The 24,266-nt window shown below is 45.4% G+C and overlaps 1 protein-coding gene and 1 long non-coding RNA gene across 3 annotated transcripts in view; one reads left to right on the forward strand and one right to left on the reverse strand.

The window, feature by feature from the left end:
* LOC142767443 (uncharacterized) overlaps positions 1–24,266 on the reverse strand; it is a 525,683-nt gene that overhangs the window by 432,610 nt on the left and 68,807 nt on the right. For both annotated transcript variants that reach the window (XR_012884876.1, XR_012884877.1), the window contains exon 2: positions 10,491–10,565. This is a non-coding gene — a long non-coding RNA (uncharacterized LOC142767443). The remainder of the gene's footprint in view (positions 1–10,490; positions 10,566–24,266) is intronic.
* The window catches only part of LOC142767441 (uncharacterized), a 226,054-nt gene that overhangs the window by 71,851 nt on the left and 129,937 nt on the right, over positions 1–24,266 (forward strand). The gene's annotated exons all lie outside the window — the stretch shown is intronic.

Raw genomic sequence — 24,266 nt, forward strand, 5'->3', positions numbered from 1 at the left:
CGAAGAGTATATCTTGAAGGCCATGCGACTTCTTGCTTTAGGACAAAAAGCGCAGCCTATATCTTTGAGGTCATGCGACTTTTTGCTTTAGAAAAAAAATACCTGCAGGTACCATTCGCGCGCGCTAGTACAATCTACTTTGTGCGTGCGTTCGTGCATGCGTGTGTGTGCGTGTTTGCGTGCGTGTGCGTGTGCGTGTGCGTGTGCGTGTGTGTGTAACAAAACTTATTCATAAATATACACTCAGTTGTTTAAGGGTGCACTATAGGGGCCGGATTTCGCTGTCGCGTTAAACTCCTAAAGGCAAAGCTTAAGTGTTTCCCTATTTTTCATACTACACGGGAAACCTTTTCAAACCAAAGAAGATGTTCAGGTAAAGTGAATTCCACCTGTAACTATCAGGCTCACTCCAATATAGCAACACATTAGCTTCAGCATCCAAACATATACCTATATTGCAATCACTGTGACCAAATGAAACACATCAGCCAGCACTCCCACCTCCACCAACACATCTCCCCCTGAAATATCGCCTACAGATTTCACAGTAATGAAATTACATTTTTGACATTAGAGTGAGAAGAAAGAGGAATAAAATGTTATTAAAACCGGCAAGATAGTTCACTTAACAAAGGCCTCCCACGTGGGGACCTCGTAGTCTTGTTCTCCACCACGTCGTGATCTTGTGCGGTTTCCCATATCTCTCGTAGCCAGCAATGTTGCCACAACGTTGCAACAACTTTCGAAATCTTAAAGCAAAGGTGTGTCAGCATTCGGTGACTCTAAAGCAGCTGATTGTCGAGATGAGAATTACGCAGGACAGTGCGCTGTCAAAATGAGAGGGTCTCGGTATTAACATTTTTGTATTGGATCTAACAATGTCAAGGCATGTGTGGAAGCAATGTTACTTGTGTCTTGCATGCCTTAAAATCTTTGGTAGTGTATGGGGCTACCAACAACAGATTGATAAAAGAAATTTTGCTCTTGTGACTTATGTAGTGAGTCATCTTGATGGGCTGGTAATTAAGCGGTGTCAATAACTTCTTCAAAGAAACCATTTTTTGGATCAATAATTACTTTCATAAGTAGTTCAGGCTAACCTAAGGCGTGCGGTCAAAATGGTGGCATACAAAGTTGAACGAAAAGGCTAAATAAAAGAGAGACAAAGTAGTCTGCGTGCGAATCCTCAATTGTGGAGAAAAATAAAAGCTTTGGAGAATATAATGTGTTGGTGACTGACTTTAGTACATGACTTATAAATTTTCTTAAACTAATTTAAAAAGATCATTACTAATTTGAAAAAGTAGTAGTCATGCAATGCCGTTACTTTAAGTGAGGTGTAATTTTCAATTTAATATTCTCTGTTAACAGAACGTATACAGTAATGTAATGTGGCCTTTATTATTTAGATATTTCGAACACCATTATTGTTATTTACTTTTGCTTTTTCTTTTCACTACACTGGCTTGGACCTCTCTAAAATTGGTCGTATTTATTGAAGAAAAAGGAAAACTAATCTGCTTCTTAAACTTGCTTTGCCATATCTGATCGACATCGACCACCCAATAAACATTTGCGTTTTGCGCGCGACTACCAGAGACAAAGATTCCATGCAACTAGGTTGTCTTTCTTGAAAGGAGAAAAACGTGTGCTCTGTCAAGCGAAGCTGGAATCAGAAACTATGTTCGCGACGCCGGGCAGTTCTCGTGTGCAGTTCTCGATCGAAACAGAGAACAGCGTTGCACTCCGCGAGAAACCATGTCAGCTGCAGACGTCAAATACCGAATCGGCACCGATGCAAAACGAAACAAACAACGCTGCAGTGATACAGGAAACCGAAATAAATGGTCATGGTTGAATGCTTAACTTTCAGAGAGAGAGAAAAAAAGGATAATGGTTGCGTCTTGGCTTCGAATATGGTGTTCTCCAGAAAAATAGGTACACGAAAATATTGTGCTGACATTAAAGAGATTGTGTCGCATAACTTCCGTTGTGTGCGTCGTTGTCGTCGTTCGTTGTGACCTATAGCCCACATTCCCAGCGACAAAAAATTTGAGTAAGGTTCAAACAAGATAAAAGGTGCGCATTGTTATTTCAATTCAAAATTAAACACATAATTTCTCATGATAAGCTGAACAAGCATCAACAAAAAGAAAGAGGGAGACCAAATTTTATGATTTCTTTTTGCTGGATGCATTTTCGTGTTTCCTTATGAACTTGTAGCAGGTCTTTCGTTAATTTTCAAAATAATCGAATTTACGGCGTAGTGGGCACTTAACTGTATTCGCAGTATGCATTCTATCATAGTTCGAAACGGTAATTTCTAAGCAAAACCATTTGTTTACTCTCAGCACGGTTGAAGTTTGGACCGGAAACCGAATCACGTTACAAGTAGGGAAGCCGATGCACACAGGTTTCGAGTACACTCGTTTCCCTCTCAAAGCAAAGCTCAAGATTCCTCAAAATTTTCGCAGCAAATTCAACGTCCCTGGTTCAAATCCACGCACAGAGACGTTCCTAAGTATTCTTATTTTTACCCTATTCCTCAATGCGTAACAAGTGCCGTGTCTTTATTGGGCTTCCTGCGCCAAATATCTGCGACTGCGCAAGATTTTCAGGATGCGGACAAGCATTTGTGGCACGTGCACTGAGTATTTCTTTTCGTTTTCTTATAACGATTCCAGTGAAACACTTTTATTTTCAGGTCAATCAAAGGGAGTGTTAAAAAAAAGAAACACCAATGAAATCTTTCGCCTTGATGAAACTTGTAGCACAAAAAACTAAACAACACGGAAGCAGCTAGTGACGACAAGACAGTGCGCATATTTTGAACCGCTATTGGTAGCGAGCGCATCGTCCCATCGTCACTTGCTTTATATTGTTTCTTCGTGCGCTAGAAGTTTATTTTATGTATCAATACTAGAGGCTGGAGAAATACGTGCGAGACATGTCCCTATGACAGGAAAGCAAATTGAAATGGTTTAGTTTAGGATGGTACAAAGGTGCCAATGGTTACCGTAGAGATACTATCTTTTTCCCGTGGGGCTAGCAGAACACGGTCTCCCCTTTTATTGTTCAGCATGGTGAGTTGAGTGCCTACCACCAGAATAAACATGCTTCTGGGTCTTTTTTTTTCACATAGATTAAAAGGACCGCACCGGAGCAAATAAGCGCTAATTGGTCAGAACGGTCTCGGAGCCTTGAAATAACCTAGTCTAAACGCACAGAATCAATTTCTCTTCGGTCCCTGAACACCTTAATTAAAAGGCTCCTGACCAGGTTTCAGCATTTTGAGCAGGCAAAATAAATGCGTGCGCTAGCCGCTCGCGATCTCCGGTCTGCTAAGATTTGCAACGCTCGTCCTCAAAAGAGGTGAAATGTCAGTTTGAACGCCGCTTCTCCTCCATCTCAAGGGCGAGCGCCCCAACATGGTGAAATTGACGTATACAACAAGGATTAATCCTATCTACGTCAATATATTACGTGACACTGAGAGGATAATTTGAGGTGACGTGTGTAATTTGTGCAATCTGTTACCTGAATTTAATTATGAAGGTGGATGGGAATATTAAAACGTAATTTATGCACGTTACTATTTTAAGAGCAAAGCTCCTTTGAACGTGGGTCTGTATACATCCTCTGAGGTATATAGTTGTAGTAGTATGTAGTCACCTATAGTTTGGTTCTTGCAGTGTTCACTAGATGACGGTACTTGTAGTTGATGAAAAGATGCGAGATGTTATAAAACTAGATGGCAGTACTTGTAGTTGATGATGAAAGATGCCAGATGTTATAATAGGAAAGATGTCACATATGGCGCTTGTCATTGGTGGAAGGCAATCGTTCCACTTAATGTGGCGACGCGCACGTAGGGGCATTGTAATTAAATTCGTTTGCTGTTGGCGCGTGCTCGGAATCGCCGGATGGACAAGGCTGCAGAGCGGCGAGCGTGCAAGTCGGCGGCAGCGCGCGCTCACAGACAGAATCCCGGTGTGCGAGCCCGTGAGGCAGAAGCGTGCCATGAAGCTGCGCGATCATGCCGCCAAGATCCTGCCGTACGAGAGCGGGAGGCCCATGTGGCACGGTATACACACACAGCATTTCTCACGTCTTTAAATGATGATCCATGCGGTGAATTACACAGAATATTTGTGGTTTACCGATGATTCCCCCCGGAGCTTCACCCACTCATCATCATTTACCTTGTGGATATGCTGAACTTTTCTTTTAACTTCATATCAAGCTGGATGAGAGACTAAGGAACCTCTATTTTGCTTTCAATCGTCTTCTCACTGTTCTTGCTACGTGCCGGCGCCAGTCTTCACCAGTGCTGGTCTTGGCGTGTATTGTTGCACTTTCCTTCACAGCAGTCCCAGTGGTGCGTCTTCGTGTATCGTGGTAAGAATACAGGATTTATACTAGCCTCTCCAAAGGTGTGCGCAAAGAGGAATCCATGCCACCAGACACCTATTTCGAGTACTTGGATCGCCTGCAATTTTTTTTCTTTTTTTGATTGAATGGATTTCGCAGTCCTTGCCTAGGTATCTTATACCCGAAAACATTAGCTGCGAGGACGGTCGGACGTACATAAAGCGAATCCACAAACCAATAATGGATCAGAAGTAGAATAAATTGTGCTGTTTCACTTATCAGAAACACAATGCGTTTATACAGCACATAGCAAATAACACCGAATTAATTTTTTTCTTGACCTGTAAAAGTCGAAATTAAAATAGGAGGTGAGCTTCGCACCGAAAGTACATTCCCAAAAATCAGACGGTTCATTATAAGCGGTATAATGAATCTCCGTTACAGCCCAAATAGACAAGTACTCCTCTGTTAAAATCAACAGGTGCTCCTCGATAACACTTTGACTCTGTTTATTTTTCCTGGGTGCGTCCGTATCTGAACATGTTCGTGTGAACTTGTGCGTCTGCGTGTTCGTGTGCGTCGCGAGTGACTCTGTGCTTGTTCGCACGTGCGCCCACGTAGGGATGCGCATGCTTCAATAAGCAGTCTTACGAGACCTTTGTTTCGTCCCTGTGTTTCCGTGAATCCAAACTATTCCTGCATACATTGGTGAGCAGTTTATTTTTATTTATTTACCCCTCGCCATGAGCTAGCCATTTGTCATGGGAACGATCCATTATATTTCCGTCCGGTTCTTGGAAGCCCCTAAACGGCTTCAATATACGGTTCACATTGTATACGCCTACTCGAGTAAAGAAACACTGAAAACAACAGTTGCGACTCAGACTGTTTATAAGCTCGAGTGGGCGTGAAGCACGGGTGATTTACGGCGTTTTCCAAGCTGCCACGTAGTGTACTCTTCCGCACTTCCATTCTCCAAGGCGCGTGAACCACATCGTTGCTGTTGTATTTCTTGTTCTTGTGTTACGGCATTATTCATGTTTACAAACACTGAAGAGGAGACCCGTTCTGCCGGTCTGTTATGGTTCTGCAGGTTTCGCTGCTTCGAATGAAACATACGGTCATTGCTCGGAAGCACCGAGAACACGAGTTCACATACACATTGTCATTTGCGCTCTTGAATGTGCGCGCTTGCAAAGAAGCACGGCGTGGAAGAAAGAACTGCTGACGCGGAAGGTGGGGCGAACTATAAAAACATCGGGGTACAACGAACACCGGAATAGACTAAGAAACCTCGTTCTTTGCCTTCTCACTATTGCAAAGGATATATACGGACACTGTCAGTAGACTTTCGTTGCCTGCATATATGTAAATATATATATATATATAGATATATGCAAGCATGGTGGTGAAACTGGCCGTAGCGTTGCAAAATAGTCAAGTAGTAAAACACATCCGTGAGAACGGTAACAACGCAGCTGTCAAAATAAACGATTTAGTTGTTACCGTTCTCGCAGAGGATTTGCTTGACTATATATATATATATATATATATATATATATATATATATATATATATATATATATACACGTATTATAGTGTGGCGGAAGAAAGACTAAAAAACAACCAGGTGTTTCACAATGTGAATTGTGTAACCTGAGTTTCTACAATACGAATTGCTTGGCGAGTAGGACCCGTATAGCGGTGCTGACCAATTACAAAGGGCTTAGCCATATTTCTCCGATCTCATCAGCCACCCCTATAATTTGTGGCGCAGTAGGTACCACGATAGCGTACCTGCGTTAGTAGCTCCAAGACAGTTTGTAACAGGTTCTACATATGCCCCACGTCGAGCTTTCACTGTGGCTGTGCTGTGCTTCCCGCCTAAGCCTGGAGTTTTTTTTAAAACATTGCTTTTATGAACTACATTGTTGGCGGTAGCACAGTTTGTGAGAATACATTGCGCTGGCAAGTGCAGAGAAATGGGGAAGTACGCAAATACGATCCTAGAGTGTTCACCGATCACACGCTTATTGATATGCGTCATTTTGCAACAACCGACTTTCTCTTCGACGTTGGCTTCTGGGCCATCAGTTGCTTTGAATGCGGCGATCCATTTTTTTAGGTCACTCGTCATTTTTTTGTTGGTAGATTTCATTACTGCATTTAATTGCAGCGTTTCGTTGTTTCACGCACAATTATCGTAGTTGCCACAGTTCTCTTAAATTCAGGAACATCAAAACAAACTGCAGAAAAAAAACTACACGATCTCCCACTAAAGGGAACCATGATCAGCATGCAAAGTAGTGCTGGCGTCGACCTTGCCCGATGTTAACGCGTCCTTGCAAGTGGAAAACACCATGAATATGCATTCATGGTGTGCTTAAAGAAGCTTATGTTGCTGTTACTCGCCCCGAATTCTTGTTGGAGCAAGCCGCGTGAGTTCAAAGCCACGCCGCGCGGGAGCTAGCACGTGCATTCATCGCTCGTCTGAATATTCTCGTTCCCCGACGATACCACGTGATTGCTGTGAGAGGGTCCAGGGAAGAGGCCACAGCTCCTTACACTGTCACTTACGCAGGCTCGAACGCGATAGCACGTGCCAGCGCGTTCTCACTACAGGATACGACGCTTTTGTTCTTGCATCGCGCATCTGCAGAATCTCGTTCCTTGAAGCCATCACATATTTGCTGAGACAGTGCAAGGAGGAGAAGCCACGGCGTCTCATCGAGCCCCTTAAAGAAGAGGAAACACGCTAGCACGTGAGCACGTTGTGGCAGTGCTTGGGCCAGCTGTCTCGCACGCGCAGTAAGAGTGGTCAAACAGCCCACGGAATGGAACTCTGCCATAAGCTGCTTCACACCTAATGATGTGACTCACTTGTGGTGTTAAATTATCTTTTCCGAATGCCACGAAGCTCACTCTTTTCTGGACTGTGCGAAATAGTGCTTCCGTACTTCTGCATTGAGGTGCATTTGCAAAACAGTGATACTATATTTGTCAAATTTGGCCCTAAAACAAACAACAATACTGTTTCTGCATGAGAAACACAGTGGACGGATTCACATTTACACGGATTGGTTGGTCACTTCGACAAGTTCAACAGGCGCAGTGGTAATTCCGGAGAAATCCATCACGATAAAGTTCAGGACCTCGCATCTGACATCATCCTCGGTGGCAGAACTCACCGCCATTCGTGCCGCTCTGGAGTTCTTAGTTGAAGTACCGCAACAGACATGGTCAATATTCTCCGACTCCAAGGCAGCTCTCCAGGGCATTGCCTCGCCATATCTTCATGGACTAAACGAACAGCTAATTGCTGAAATACGACTCCTTCATCACTGGGCTATAGAGAAACAACAGGACATAGCGTATCAATGGATACCAGGCCACTGCAGCATTGATGGAAACGACCGTGCAGATGAAGCAGCCCGAACTGCTCATGATGATGCCCCTTGTGTGGCTATACCATTATCAAGAACGGACGCTGCTGCAAGGCTTCGATCACTTGCACGAGAACTGACACTCGCTCAGTGGAATTCACTGGCATTCACCAACGTCCGCCTTCATAATTTGGACCCACACCTACAGCTCCGTCTTCCATCAGGAATAACCAGAGCAGAGGAGACACTTTTGTGCCGTCTGTGGATTGGGGTGATCTTTACGAATGCTTATTCGTTTCAAATCGGAATGGCCAGCAGCCCGACATGTGACAACTGTGGCTGCGCAGAGACTTTCTCCCATCTTCTCTGCGAGTGTCCTCGCTTCAGCGTGCCAAGAAAAGAACTGTCGAAAGCTTTAGATAGAATAGACAATCGCCAATTGTCGGAAGAAAGGGTATTAGGACACTGGCCAAGACCGTCCTCTGCACGCAAGGCATTGAGAGCGTTGTTGCGCTTTCTGCGGGCAAGTGGTCTTAGAGACAGACTGTAAGCAGCGTCGTGGATCATCTGATGACCTTCTCTCTCCTTTTTTTACAATATCTCTTTTCTCTCATCCTTTATCCCCCTTACCCCCTTTCCCAGTACAGGGTAGCCAGCCGGTCTGAGAACTGGCTAACCTCCCTGTCCTTCCTCATTTGTTCCTCTTACTCCTCCTCCTCCTCCTCCTCCTTCTATATCTCTACTTTTGTACTTCTGCATCAAAGTGCACTTGGAAAATACATTTCTTTATTTGCAGTGAAATGTTTGAAATGTACCTTTGCAATGTATCGGTTATAATGCGATACTGCTCTGACTACAAGTATCTGGTACTTTTTGTGTCAGAAATGAGCTTGTTCCTAAGGGGTAACGAAAGACTGTTTGGCTAAGCCAAGCAAAAGCACACCACCCGTCACAGAGAAGCTGTGAAGGGTTCCCCACATGCACAAAATGAGCCATAAGGTTAAGCATGCGACGCAGTGACCGCAAATTTGTGGAGGTAGTATTATGGTGCCCTGACTTTAGGCATGATGAATATGCACATTTAGGTATGATGAGCGTGTTGAGCATATCCCACTTAGCTCAAATGACCTGCTGAGTGCGTCACAGACTGACGTCAGCACTCCCCAAGTGGTGTCCTACTCTCTTTCAGGCATGCTGCGCTCCTCGCATCGAATAAAGCACAGCAATAGAAATGCCTGGTCGTTCAAACAACACTTGATGCTCACGCTCACTTGGGATCGATAGGCTAAATCGAGAGTCATCAAGCATTCATTACTTAAGAAGTTTAGTCTGTCTGAAAAAAAAAAACTGCATGTGGGTAACAATGGAAACTAGGGGTGTTCCTTCAAGGGAAATTTTGTTAATTGGATTTTGCATGCAGACCGGGGATGGTGAGTTGGCGAATGAAGTTACGCTCTAGAAGGGCAATTTGAGGTACGTCCTCAATTTTCCTACACCGTGCACACGAGGGCAGTTCGGAGAAAATTGCCCGTAAAATGGAGATTCTCAGAGTCTGCGAGAGCTGGAAGATACACGTGTGCTAAAGCCTTCGTGGTTTTTGTAACGTTTGTTATATTTTATAATAGCTATTTTTGTTTCTTACCTTTTTTTTCTTATGATCTGTTGAAAAACCTGAAGTTTATCTTCATTTTTACGAGAACAGGTACTTCGCATCCAAAAGCAGTTATCGTTTGTAGAGCTCTAAATTCACTCTCAAGACATCTTAAGTCTAAGCACAGCCGAAGTTAGATGCAGTGGACCGTCTTTCGACCGAGAAATCTAAACTAAGAAACCTTAAGCACTCTAGCTTATCTGTACTCTGATTGTACAATCCATTATTTGGATTGACCTCCTATATCAGGCAGTAGTATATAGCGTTTTCTATCATTTGCGATATTCTACTTACCCATCGTTATCGGCACAAAGGCTAGCACTATATCGGCAAAATCACTCGCGGTATATAAGCACAGCTTTTGTAGTTCTGCTCAGGAGTGTGCTGTCACTTAGTCAAAAATCACAATGACTTCTCCTTTGATAATAGCATGTATTGCTTTTCCCAATACTCATGGTATTCAAAGCGTTGTGGTAACCATCGTCGTTATAGGCGCATAAGGCATGCGCACATGGGGCGACCAGTCATGTCAAGTCGTTCAGCCGTCACACGGAACGGTGCCTTTGACGACTGTCATTGCTCACAGCAACGACTCCACCACACTTGGCATGAAAGCCGGAGGAAGAGGAAAATTCTATACGTACGCCTACTCCCCGAACACTTCATACCATAGCCAGCCCTGTCACAACGCGTACAAGAGGATGGGGGAGTAAAACATTAAGACACACTTCCTCCCACACACGCAGACACACTCTTTAGCCTGACTGCTCGTACCAGAGTGGAAGACTCTGGCCATTTCTTTCATCTACACCAATCGGTAAACTCGCCTCAACGCCTTCTCGTTTTCAAACCGGCGGGCAGGGATGGTGCGCCATCTATCACATTTTTTTTTTCAACTTTTAAGCACAACGTAAGGTCGGATAAAATTTTATCCCATAACGTTGTCATACAAAACGTCATAGAAACAACGCATTTTGGTTTACAGGGTTCCTCTTATTGCTGGTTCCATAAAAAATAACACGATGTGGAATACGCAATTCCAGGTACCTAGTGCATTATATGTTTTTAGGTACTTCTGTACTTACCGACGGAGATGTGCTGCTTCATTTTGCCAGCTTCAGGTATGGCACTTGTCCCGCAGTAAAACGCAACTTTTGAGCCTGATAACGAAATAAAAAAATGTTACATTAGGACTAATTTAATTTAAAAAAAACTTAGATAAAACTAACAAGCCAACTATAAGCACTTGCTCTCCTGCCATAGCTATTTAATCATGAGATCTATTCAAGGAAATTTTAAACCTTCTTTCTGTTAATAAGGTCTGTAATATTGTGGTGTAATATGAAATTGTAGAGCGTCACAACGCATAACAATTGTGTAGTTGTGAGGCACATTATAGTGAGAAACTGCGCATTACTTTCCGCCACCTGGGGATTTTTAACATGCATATATATCTAAGTTTATGGGCTTTATTCACACTTTATTTCCTTATAAATGCCGCCATCATGTATAGCTGAGAATCCAACCGACGCCCACGAGCTTGTATACGCGGCATCCTTTGGGCTACAGCACATTGCCATGTTTTGGGTTTCGACGAAACTGAAACGACTTCAAACACAAAGTTCTGTGTTATGAGGAGAGTGGTGAGCTGTCATTTAAAGATCGATAGTAAGAAGTGAACGATACGTTTCAGTACTTTTAAACCAATCGATAGCGGAACTACACAAAGCGCTTTCAATTTCAGCATAAGCGCTACATGAAGGGCTGAAAATGAATCATGCTTTCTGCGAATTCCCTGAAGCTACTCCGTCTGCTTGCATACACTTCGTGATTTCGCCTCTATACTGTCAAAGAAAACGTAACTTTGTTCAGATAGCAGAAATAATTTTCTACAGTAATAATGATGATAAAGACGATTTCGAAATTATTGGCCCAGATTTTATCAATAAATAGACAAACAAAAACTTACGAAAACATATTTGGATATATTGTGATGGCATTACCGTAAACCGGCCTCTCATAGTTTTTCTTCGTCGAAATGCGACCTCCACGGCTGGCATCAAACCCACGACCATCGCAGCCGCGTACTATAACTTTACCGCCGTGCCGAACCTAAAAATATTGGCAGCGTGTTCAAGGCATTAGCAGTTCTCTGGCGCTTCTAAAGCTTCCTAGATTTTAAGAATGATAATATTGTAACGGGGAGTATTTAATAAGTGAACGCTGGGTGGGCTATCACTGCACACAGTATGCAAGAATACAGGACGAGAGGGCAGTTCAGACACAGCCCCACAGCAACTTCGTCGTCTTCATTCCGTCTGCATCTGGTACCGGGTCCCCGCGCAACGGGTTGGGAGTCCTCCAGGCAGAGTAAGCTTCACCACTTGGGCGACGCGTCACAGCCCCTCGAAGCCCGCCTGTACCCTGTTTAGCTACCGGTGGGTGGCCGGTCGGCACTGGGGATCGAACCCCGCACCTCCCGTAGCTGAAGCGGACGCGTACGTGCAATGCCACAGCTACATCATTTCTGCACCCGTGCCTGAGGTACCTTTCTATACCCGTGACATTATGCCGGGCGGCAAAGCACTGTCCCGGTGCCTGCTGTTAATAGACAGACGGGTCACTGTGATAGGGCTTCAGGCGACACACATGCACAATGTCACTTCTGGATGTAACAGTGGGGTTCGTAGTAGAAGAAATTCCATAGGTGACAGGTGTGACTTGGCGCATAACTCGGTAAGGCCCGACGTATTGTGATAAAAGTTTCTCGCACAGGCCGACACGACAGGATGGCAGCCCGGAGAAAAATCGACATCCCTATGTCGCCTGTCGTAGAGTGACTTTTATGCTCTCTGGGACATTGAGAACCTGGTGCGGGCCACTGTACGTGCGAACAGAGCACGGGAGATGGCATCTTGTGCGTACGAAGTGGTGGACGGAGGGTCATGCGCAAGCAGGGTATCGAAGGGCAGTAAGGAATCATAGCCAAAGAAAGATAAAATGATGAGTAGCCGGCAGTTTCATGATGGGACAAGTTGTAGGCGAAGGTTACGAACGGAAGGGCAGTGTCCAAATCGTTGTGGCCGTCAGAAACATACATAGCAAGCATGTCCGTCAGTGTGCGGTTGAGGCGCTCAGTAAGTCCGTTGGTCTGAGGATGGTAAGAAGTCGTAAAGTCGTGTCGCGTAGCACAGAATCTAAGGAGGTCGTCAACCACACGAGACAGGAAGCAGCGGCCATGGTCCGTGAGTAGGTGAGAAGGAGCGCCATGCTGAAGGATGATGTCCTAGAGCAGGAAATCTGCGACGTCCATTGCGCAGCTGGTCGGTAGCACTCGAGTACTTGCATACCGAGTGGCATAATCCGTAGCTACTGCTATTCATTAGTTTGCCGTTGCCGATGTCGGGAAGGGATCTAACAAATCCAAACCCACACGATGAAACGGCTCGGCTGGAACTTCAATAGGTTGAAGGTGACCGGCAGGGAGAGACGTAGGCTTCTTCCGACGCTGGCACAGGTCACACGCTGCAACGTAGCGGCGAACGGAACGATAAAGACCCTTCCAGAATACACGTCGGCGGACGCGATCATAGGTTCTGGAGACACCTAAATGTCCGGCAGTTAGAGCGTTGTAAAGTTCTTGCAAGATGTCCTTGCGCAGATGACGTGGAACGATGATAAAGTTCCGCGCCATTGGGCTGTAAGTTGCGGAGGTACAAAACGTTGTCTTGAAGAAAAAATAGGCTCAATGAGGGGTCTTTATGGCCGGATTGAAGACAGTCAATCATCGATAGTAGCGATAGATCTCGGCGTTGTTCGGCGGCTATTTGCAGAAAATATGTTATGGCTAGGATGTTGGCACCAGCTTCTAACGCAGAGGAGTCAGGTGGATCAACAGGGTGTCGAGATAAGCAGTCGGCATCGCCGTGAAGCTTGCCAGACTTGTACACTACAGAGAACGTGTATTCCTGCAATCGCAATGCCCATCCCCGAGTCTTCCTGTAGAATCCTTAAGCGTTGACAGCCAGTAGAGTGCATGGTGATCTGTGATGACTGCGAACGGGCGTCCATATAGGTACAGACGAAATTTCGCAATAGCCCAGATGAGAACCAGGCACTCTCGCTGAGTAATTAAAGTTTTTTTTCCTACTGATAAAGTAGGTGGCTGGTGTACGCTATGACACTGTTTGTGCCGTTCTGCATTTGTGCGAGTATTGACTCTATGCCACGGCCACTTGTGTCAGTGCGTAGCTCCGTTCGAGAAGCTGGGTCAAAACAAGCCAACACAGGTGGGGATGTGTACGCAGAAATCAACGACGCAAAAGAATGGTGTTGGCCTTCACGCCAGAAAAAAGACGCGTTCTTTTTGAGGAGATCCGTGAGGGGCCGAGCAATTTTCGCGAAGTTGCTGACAAAACGGCGGAAATACGAACAGAGTCCCAAAAAGCTGCTGACTTCTTGCGTGTAACGTGGGACCGGAAACTCGCGTACCGCGCGGAGTTTATCAGGGTCGGGTCGCACACCAGCAGCGTAAACAAGGTGGCCAAGTAGCTTTATCTGACGGTGCCCAAAGCTGCTCATAGATGCGTTAAGCTGGAGGCCAGCACAGCAAAAAACGTCAAGGATGGCCGACAGACGTGGAAGATGGCTTTCGAAGGTTCGCGAGAAAGTGGTGACATCGTCTAGATAGCACAGGCACGTCGACTATTTGAAACCGCGAAGTAGGGAGTCAATCATGCCTTCAAAAGTTGCTGGCGCATTGCACAAACCAAAAGGCATGCCTTTAAATTGATAAACCCGTCGGGTGTTATGAATGCCGCCTTCTCGCGGTGGCGGTTATCGACTGAAATTCGCCAATATCCATATCGTAGGTTCAGGGAAGAGAAATACTTGACACCACAAAGGCATCAAGCGCATCATGAATTCGAGGTAGAGGATAGACATCCTTCTTAGTTATTAGATTGAGATGTTGATAGTCGACGCAGAACAGCCAGGTGTCGTCTTTCTTTTTTACAAGCCCAAGGACTGGTTGAAAGCTCTATGAGGTCTTTGTCAAGCATTTTCTCTACCTCCTTCTGGATTATTTGGCGCTCTGAATGAGCCACACGGTAAGGATGCTCATGAAGGGGACTGGCGTCGCCAGTGTCAGTACGGTGGGCTACGACGCTCGTGGGCCCGAGTAACGGTCGTCGATATCAAAGTGTCGAGGTAAGAAAATAGAAGACCACGAAGCGCTTCAACTTGGGACGGCGACAGGTCGTTTGATATCAATTTGTCCAGGAGAGCTCTATTCCGTGCGGCTGCGACAGGTTCGACTTCGGTCTTGGTGTCAGGAGTGAGAGATGAAATTGTGCATTGCTTTAGAGTGGAGAGTATTGCTTTAGAGTATTGCTAAGGCAATACCTTGAAGAATGACCTGGTTCGACACGGAAAAGTTGAGGTCAGGGAGAAGCGTCTTGTTGTCGCTAATCCTCACTATATTATGAGGAAGTATGATGTTCTGGGAAAGGGTCAGGTCAATGAGTGGAGCTGCCAAGTTGTCGCCTTCAGGAACAGGAGGGAACGGCGACATAGTAAGGTACACAGCAGCCTGAGGTGGTAATCCTAGACACTCCATGGACCGTAGCCGTGTGCGAGCTGCAGGAAGGACATCAGAGTACAAAGGCAACTCTAGCTGTAAAGTGTTAGTTGAACAATCAATGAGGGCTGAGTGCGCGGTCAAGAAGTCAATGCCGAGAATCCTGTCGTGTGGGCAAGCGTCTAGAACAGCGAAGAGGACTGAAGTGTGAAGGCCGGCAACAGTGACGCGGGCAGTGCACATATCAAGGACTGATGTTCGGCTGCCGTCGGCTACTCGCACAGTCGAAGACATGGCACGGGTAAGAACGTTTTTCAGGCGGGATCGAAGACGTCAACTCATAACGGATATGTGGGAACCAGTGTCTATTAGAGCTGTAACGGTCAGGTCATTTATAATAACAACAAGTAAATTTCGTCTGGAATTAGTGGTCGGTAGAGGTTTTTCGGTCCGAGTTGTCAATGCAGCGCCACCTCCAGGAGCTGTATCTGTTAGTTTCACGAGAACTGCCCAGAATACGCCGGTGACGGGGAGCGATGGCGTTGATAGGAGCGGGGCTTGCGACCCTGAGGCAACGGCAAGCGGCTGGACCGTGTTCCCTGGGCGACGACATCAGGATAGGATGATTCGGAGCATAGCGTAGAATGGCTAGGTGGAAGGTCCTGAAGGTGGTCATTGGCAAAACGAGGTGGCGAATACTGCCCATGATCTTGTCGGTGGTCTTCTATAAAACGTTGCCGGAAAGGCCATCTGTTCCGGCAGTGGCGGGAAATGTGGCCAACGCGATGGCAAGAGAAGCATATCGGTCGATCATCTTGTGTGCGCCACTGAGATGGATGAATTTTGGTAGCACGATGAGAACCGCGGGACCGACGCCACAGCAGCAAGTGGGGCGGCGTGGTAGTGATCATGTAGTGCCATCATCACCATCATCATTTCTGGATCACCGCGCCGCGCCTCTCACGCAGCTCATGCTAGCTCGAGCTGCGCGAGGATTAGAACGAACTCACGCACCTGGCGCGTCGGACGTGGACAATCACCGCGGCTGCTCTTCAGGCGTGGAATAAAGTGGCGAGATCAGCACGGCCCCGTCTGCCGCCTTCGACGCCGTCTCACGTCTCTCTTCTCTCGCCGCTACAATCATTAGGATTTATGGGCTGCGGTGTGTGGCTGGAGTTTTGGGGAACTAACAAGCCCATGTTGGCAAACTCTTGTCGCACAACAGCCTGTATAAGTGATATTGGGGCCGAGTTGTCAGGCACAGGGGGTTGATAAGCGGAAGGAGTCATGGCTTCCAGCTCCTGGCAGAAAATTCTTGTGATGTTTGGAGGATTCACGAATGGACGTGGCGCCACAAGATCCTCGCAGGAAGAAGTCGCAGCGGTGTTCGGGAGTCGGGAAAAACGTTGAGTGATTCTCTTGCTTTTGGCTTGTTCGAACCGCTGACATTCACTGACAAATGAGTCAATGGTGGTACAGCTCTTGCATATCAGAATGTTGAAGGCATCGTCAGCTATGACTTTCAATACATTTCTGACCTTGTCCAGTTCGGTCATGTCCTTGTCTGCCTTCCGACACAAGGCGAGCACGTCTTGATTATAGGTGACGTATGACTCGGTGGAAGGTTGAACTCGTGACGCGAGTTCCTGCCTGGCTGCCATTTGTCGAGCAACTGACCGGCCAAACAACTCACCGAGCTTCTGCTTGCACATGTCCCAACTCATCAGATCTTCCTCGTGCGTCTCGTACAAGGCGCGTGCAGTACCTCGCAGGTAAAAGATCATGTTGGCCACCATAAGCGTCTCATCCCACCTGTATTGCTTGCTGACGCGCTCGTATCAGGCGAGCCACTCGTCAACGTCAGTTGTGTCGGTGCCGCAAAGTGTACCTGGATCGAGAAGATGGGAAAGAATCACAGGTGACAGAGCAGGCGTAGACTGAACGGACGGCGCACTGCCTTCAGGCATCGTGGCTGGACGAGGCTGACGTCCGCTACGGAGATCCACAGTCGCAATGTTAGCCAGCACCTCCACCAAAAATATGTAACGGGGAGTATTTAATAAGTGAACGCAGGGTAGGCTAGCACTGCACACAGTATGCAAGGATGCAGGAAAAGGGGGCAGTTCAGACACAGCACCACAACAACATCGTCATCTTCATTACGTCTGCATCATTTCTGCACCCGTGCCTGAGGTACCTTTTAATACCCGTGACAATATATACGTTTTTATTTCAAGCGAGAGCGTCCACAACAGCGAACATGATATGTCTCTGGATTATTTTTGTTCAAAAACATTCTAATTTTTCACTTGGCGATACGGCAATCAGTAACACTGACACCAATAACTTGAGAGGGTTATGCGATCGCAGTGACGGTTCAGATCTAAAGGGCAAACGGATGTTCGCGATAATAGAGGCAGAAACTCACAGTCTTAGACAAAGAAAAAAAAAGGAGCAGAAAGCACTGGCAGGACCTTCATTAGGTGTCCTCAGTTTCTGAACAGTCACATTACATAGTCACGAGGCATTGCTGTGTATGCATATTCCACAAGCGTCAGATTCTTGCAGCCACATTGGCCAGTGCATCATCCGCCGATGATGTGATTCGGCAGTCATAATTGCGTCAACTTGACGACCTCTTTTTTTTTGTTATCCTCGAATTTCTCTTGAGACAAGGAGTTCCGCCATGTGGCACGCAAGTTCTGACTAGCTCTTCCGTTCACCGCTGCAGTTCTTCGCTGGAACTTGAGCACATATGTACGGACGTTCAGAACACAAATGTATGTATAAAAACCCCCATTACCGCCACGAAAGCACTGGCGTAGTGAGGAGGTGGCACCCCACGCCTCTGGCACCTCTTCCCTCTCCCCCCCAAAAAATGCTTACCGTAAAATAACCCTCTGCCTGCCTGGTACCCCACTTCGAATAAAAAAAATGAGCCTCTTCTCCCCCCCCCCGAAAAACATTTCTCCCTACGCGCGAACACAAAAATACATTTTTTTTCAGTGGTACTTCTGTCGATTTACTAAACTTCAACGAACAGGCTGTTTTGGTGAGTTTGGAACACTCGTTAGGTAAGTTTCATTTTGACTAACAATTTTTTCTAACGGTGAAATTCCTATATGTTTTATCAAATGCGAAAAGTGAATGACGGGTTCGACGCCTATTGGACTTGAACAAGAGTAAATAAAAAACTAGCATGATGTGATGTTCGCGGTTCTGGGCCTTTTCACCTCAAAAATGGCGAGAATTTATGACGTTTCCTTAACTTCATCAAGACGTCACCGCATGGCATTCACGCTTAGTCTAAAACGGACTAATCACGGAGGCCATGTAAAAACAGGTAACATAACTATCTCTTGCAATGCCATTGATCCGGAAGGCAGTGCCTAAGAACATTAAGTGCAAAAAGTGTTTGGAGGGGGGCAAGGTGTAAGGGTTAACGAATGTACTGAGGAAGAAAAAGAGACTTTAGCCTCGAAGTCATCTCATACGAATGCGTAAAGAATCTCTTGAGGGTCTTTTTTTTTTCATAGCCAAACGTTCGTGATGCAATTCGGCACTACGACGCGGTCAATCCCAAAGCTTCAACGACAGGCGCTTGACGCAATGTCAGTATTGCGCCCAACCACGCGGCTACCTGTCAGACACACGCGAATCATGTGGTGGGGTAAGCGCCTTAAGTTCGTGAAATGCGGTCAGCCGCAGACAGATGAGGCTGAGGGGAGGATCCGAACGGGTCAGGCGTACGAAGCGAGGAAGATTTACAGGCAGGAGGCAGTCGCATTTCGTCGCAGCAGGTCGATTGCGTATGAGAGTTGTCGCTTTCGACAGGCCACTATCCAGCTCCACTTTTCTTAAGAAAGCGCACCGTTGCGTTCGGAGAATAGGTTTCTAAAAATGGCGAGCCCGAAGTGCGTACAGCGCCTTCGGTTTCTCGCAATAGGTCGGCGTCAAGTTATTCGTGACGCGATGGTGGCGTTTCTGAAAAGCATAGTCCGTTTTACTCGCCGCTCTCATTGCTCTCTCTCTCTCTCTCTCTCTCTCTCTCTCTCTCTCTCTCTATATATATATATATATATATATATATATATATATATATATATATATATATATATATATATATATATATATATATATATATATATATATATATATATATATATATATCCCTCTCTCAATTTTGAGAAACAGAGACTTTGAGTCGGATTGCTGTGAAAGTTGCAGTTTCTGAAAATGAGCTTTCATCTGTGCTTCTGACACAAACTAGAGTTTAGCAGTATCTCTAGCTGTTTAATTTCTCGATTCAGTCAACTTTCGTTTTGTCGTAGTAATTGCATGCCAAGCGAAAAGCTAACATTTAAGACGTGTCGTTGATGGCCTCTCATCAGGTGGTCATCATCATCATCATCATCATCAGCCTGACTACGTCTACTGCAGGACAAAGGCCTCTCCCATGTTCCGCCAGTTAACCCGGTCCTGTGCTTGCTGCTGCCAATTTATACCCGCAAACTTCTTAATCTCATCTGCCCACCTAACCTTCTGTCTCCCCCTAACCCGCTTCCCTTCTCTGGGAATCCAGTCAGTTACCCTTAATGACCAGCGGTTATCCTGTCTACGCGCTACATGCCCTGCCCATGTCCATTTCTTCATCTTGATTTCAGCTATGATATCCTTAACCCCCATTTGTTCCCTAATCCACTCTGCTCTCTTCTTGTCTCTTAAGGTTACACCTACCATTTTTCTTTCCATTGCTCGCTGCGTCGTCCTCAATTTAAGTTGAACCCTCTTTGTAAGTCTCCAGGTTTCTGCTCCGTAGCTAAGTACCGGCAAGATACAGCTGTTATATACCTTCCTCTTGAGGGATAGTGGCAATCTACCTGTCATAATTTGAGAGTGCTTGCCGAATGTGCTCCACCCCATTCTTATTCTTCTAGTTACTTCAATCTCGTGGTTCGGTGGTGGTCATGGTAGTGTTCGAACAGGCGGTGTTAGTCTGGCCTAAATAGCCGGCTATTATTTCACCTCAGCCTCTCCAGAATGACAGTGGTTCGTGACCAAATGTTCCCCATTACTCTGCGAGGGTGCACGAGACGTTAGGAGACTTCGCGAGACTTTTGCGAGCCCCGCCTAAAAGCTTGCGTTACCTTCTTCGAGCGAGCACTGACGTTGCATCAAGATGTCACCGACTGACATGGTCGACAGGCCTAAGGCAAGCCTATTTCATTGACAGTGCGTCCACACGTGAGGTTCTGAAAAGTTCCGTGGAAGGGGGAATAAATAATTAAATTGACCTAAAATGTCAAAGTAATTTGTAGATTGTCTCAGATGGAGGATCATTGCGTCTTCCAGAAAATCTTGCTTATTTCATCTTCCTCACGTTTTGTCCTCCCGCATACGTCTTCACGCAATTTCAAGTAGGCAGCTGGCTTTTGCTTTCAAATCTTAGAGGGTAAACTGCTGTCGTTTTCTTTCCTTTCTGATCTATCTGTAAACTTTTAGCGTTCGATAGCGTAGTTATTCTGAAATCCTCTCAAAGGGAAAAATTTCCACGAATTTTGGACCTTATTCTCAAAGAAATTCTTTATTCTCAAACAAAGGACGAATAGTACTCATCAATTAAGCGTGAAGAAAGAATAAACGGTCGTTTTCGCAACAGCACAACGCATTTATCTTCGTCATGCAGAGACTGATAGACGCAGAGAAACATGCTGCCCTTAAGAAATTCAGCCGAGACGTGGCCTTTACCGTACGCAAAAGAGCGTTCACACGTCCTTGGTTTTCCTTAAGGTCATCCCTGACGAGATAATATTCCTGTTTTCTATTTCTCAGATTCCTCTGCATATACGTTGCATACAATTAACAATTTGAAGCTGCATAATGCAATTTCTGAATAAACCGAAGCCTAAAAAGGTTATAACGATTACCCCACGCGAGGAACCAAGTGAAAAGTTCCGCACTTCGCTCGGGCAGGAAAGCTTTACTCTGCAGTCCATACTCATTATACGTCTAGCTTTACAACAGAGGAGGTTTACCCTATATAAGAAAGAGAAGAGTATGTGTTGCATTTTTGGTAGAATCTTGACATTTTACGACTCTATTTAGGGAGACTGCGTAGCTCCTCTTCGTGTCCCGTGATTCTCTTACGAGAATGTAATAACCTCCGAAGGTATTTCACGCCTGTTTTTAAATAGTCTTAAACTCGGTGACTACTCATCAATTATCTTGTTAACTCCAGGCTCCCCAAAAGAATTCAAATGACACCTCATAGCCTCTATGTGTGAGAGGTGCATAAAAGAAGTTGCTCTGTCTGTAATGACACACACACACACAACTAAAATATGACTATTGCAAATAAGCGTTCAATTAAAGGCTTGTTGTCTTTAATAAACACAATATTAGTAACATCAAACAGACAATTATGTCAAAGTTGTCTAATAGATATCGTAAAAAATATAACTCGCTATGCAGCACGGCTCGTTTACTCTTCTGTAATAGCAACTTCATCTGTAGCAATAAAAAATAAATTCTCTGCCAATTAAATTTCCTGACTTATTTATAACGACCGCTGTGCGCCCATGCATTGTGAAAGGAGCGTTTAGTCTAACGAGCACACCAAGTATTTTTCGAGACACGCGCCGGCTCATAATAATATGGGGCAGCGCATACCATTAGTCTAAATGGCGTCTGCTCTGCAAATGAGCAACAAAGGTAGCTTACGCGAGGATTAAAAACAGAGCAAGGTATTAGGCAAAGAATAGGAATGACGCTCTACGTATTCTTGGCACGTGTGGTGCTAACCACCAGCAAGAGCAGTTTTGTTTTTCTTTCCCATTCCTTCAACGAAACATTTTCCTTAGGCAGTACAGGCACGGTTAGCTAAGGCGCGACTCGTGTCTTCTCCTCGGCATACTTTCATATTGTGCCGTCCATGTTATCCACCGAAAAAAGAAATGTCCGAAAAGGCATGGAAATAGCTGAAGTGACGAATAAACTAGAGTAAAATGGTCGTTGTGGGTCGGTATTGTTACCGAGAAAAGACGTACTTTTCCCACCTGGCTTACGATTTTTTGTCATTAATGAACGGCAATAAAAAAAACTATCTCAATTTGCGCCAAGACTCGTCATCTATTAGCCTGAATGAAGTTTCCGTTTTCAGAGAGCTTCAAAGTATAATTTTTTTAGTCATCGTCTACTTTTGAGGGCAGCGTACAAGAAACGAACAGAGAGCTGACGGTGAAAGAAGGAGACTAGAACTTTATGAGAAAAGAGAGATATGAAAGATAAAAAAAGAATGGACGAAAGGCAAGAAACAAAATAAAATTAGACTTAGGTGGCCAGTCATTCGCTTAGAGGGCTGATGACAATGAAGACAATATACATATAAGAAAACAGTGAACGAAGAAGCCATTAAATAAAAGAGATATGAAAGATAACAAAGATATGCCGCACCCATGACAAGGAGCCCCATGTGTTGCTAATCATGAGCAGTTCTTGTTAGGACTCAGCGCTTATTGCATGGGGCAAGGGCAAGCTTTTTCAGCGCACATGAATTCATAACTGGATGAAGAAGTTAATGAATGCGCACCCCTGCGCCAGACTTTGTTTGGCTCGTTCAGAACAGCTTTGCTTCATCGCTAAAAGCTTAACTGTGGTCTTTTCGGTAAGATTATGAAAACAAAGTCACACTTTCAACGGAAGGATGAACTGATGAATGCAATAGCAATAAATTGATATTTAAAATATGGGTAGCAGTTCCATGAAGAATCAGGCTTCGCGTAACTCTAGAAATAGACGACATCAGTAAATACGGCCACTCCGGGTACTGCAGTGGCTTTCATGTTATCTGTCACCTCAGTGTGATTGAAGCGGTGATAGCACTCATCCGTGCTACCTCCCCCTGAGCGACGGAGCTCCAACAGACAGCCTTTCATGCTTACTAAACCCAAGTCGCAGCTTATAGAGCGCACGTTGCGCAGGGCAATACCACAAGTTTGGGTTTAGGAGAACATGACCAGGGATGCCAATGGTAAAAAGGCAGCTCAGGTGTCTCTATAACTGCTATCGCATAAAGTTGATTGATATGTGGTGTTTAACGTCCCAAAATCACTATATGATTATGAGAGACGCCGTAGTGGAGGGCTCCGGAAATTTTGACCACCTGGTGTTCTTTAACGTGCACCTAAATCTGAACACACAGGCCTACAACATTTTTGCCTCCATCGGAAATGCAGCCGCCGCAGCCGGGATGCGAACCCGCGACCTGTGGGTCAGCAGCCGAGTACCTTAGCCACTAGACCACCGCGGCGGGGCTACGTTGACTACGTGAAGAAACACGCAGCCATACTGCGACGTTTTCTGAATCTTTCTTTTGTCGGTCATCAGCTGTCTGAAATGGCCTACCCCGCTATATTGTCGAAAACACCTGCTTATCTTCATTTCATCCAAGATTTAAAATTTCGCATGTCTCAATAAATGCATTATAGACGCTGTACGTGTATGGTAGCCACTATATGTGACCCCCGCCTGTTTGTGTGATATTTTCCTGCGAGGTCTTTAAGGAAAATAATATGAAGCGAAGTGGAATTACGAGAGCAACTCCGAAATAAAACATCAAATACAACAGTTCAACAATACGGCACTACGGGCCCTTTAGTCATCCAGTATAGTGAAAATTCAAACAAAGCGCACAAAAAAAATATTGAAACAGCAGGCATACGTGCGCACACAAAGGCACCCCCCTGTGTGTTGATTTATTGATTGAGTTGTGGGGTTTAACGTACCGAAACCACCATATGATTATGAGAGACGCCGTAGCGGAGGGCTCCGGAAATTTTGACCACCTGAGGTTCCTTAACGTGCGTCCAATTCTGAGCACACGGGCCTACAAGATTTCCACCTCCACCGGAAATGCAGCCGCCGCAGCCGGGATACCCTGTGTGTCTTTGAGTGTGCGTGCGTGCGTGCGTGTGCGTGTGCGTGTGCGTGTGTGTGTGTGTGTGTGTGTGTGTGTGTGTGTGTGTGTGTGTGTGTGTGTGTGTGTGTGTGAAGAAAGGTAGGTTAACTAAACAGCTTTCAAATACAGAATTGGCGTGCAAACGTTAGTAGGACAAAGACAAAAGTAAATTGGTATCGAATTTTCAGGAAATAAATCTTTCTGGCCCATTTATAAAACAAAGTTTTGCTTTGAAAGCATGCTGGATGATGGGTCATCCTTATGCCATCTGCCCGGCCACATCACCGTATAGAGACACAACGATCAATGCCCTCGGAACGAGCTCTA

The sequence above is a fragment of the Rhipicephalus microplus genome, chromosome 7 (assembly GCF_043290135.1).
Source record: "Rhipicephalus microplus isolate Deutch F79 chromosome 7, USDA_Rmic, whole genome shotgun sequence".
NCBI classification, from domain to species: Eukaryota; Metazoa; Arthropoda; class Arachnida; order Ixodida; family Ixodidae; genus Rhipicephalus; species Rhipicephalus microplus.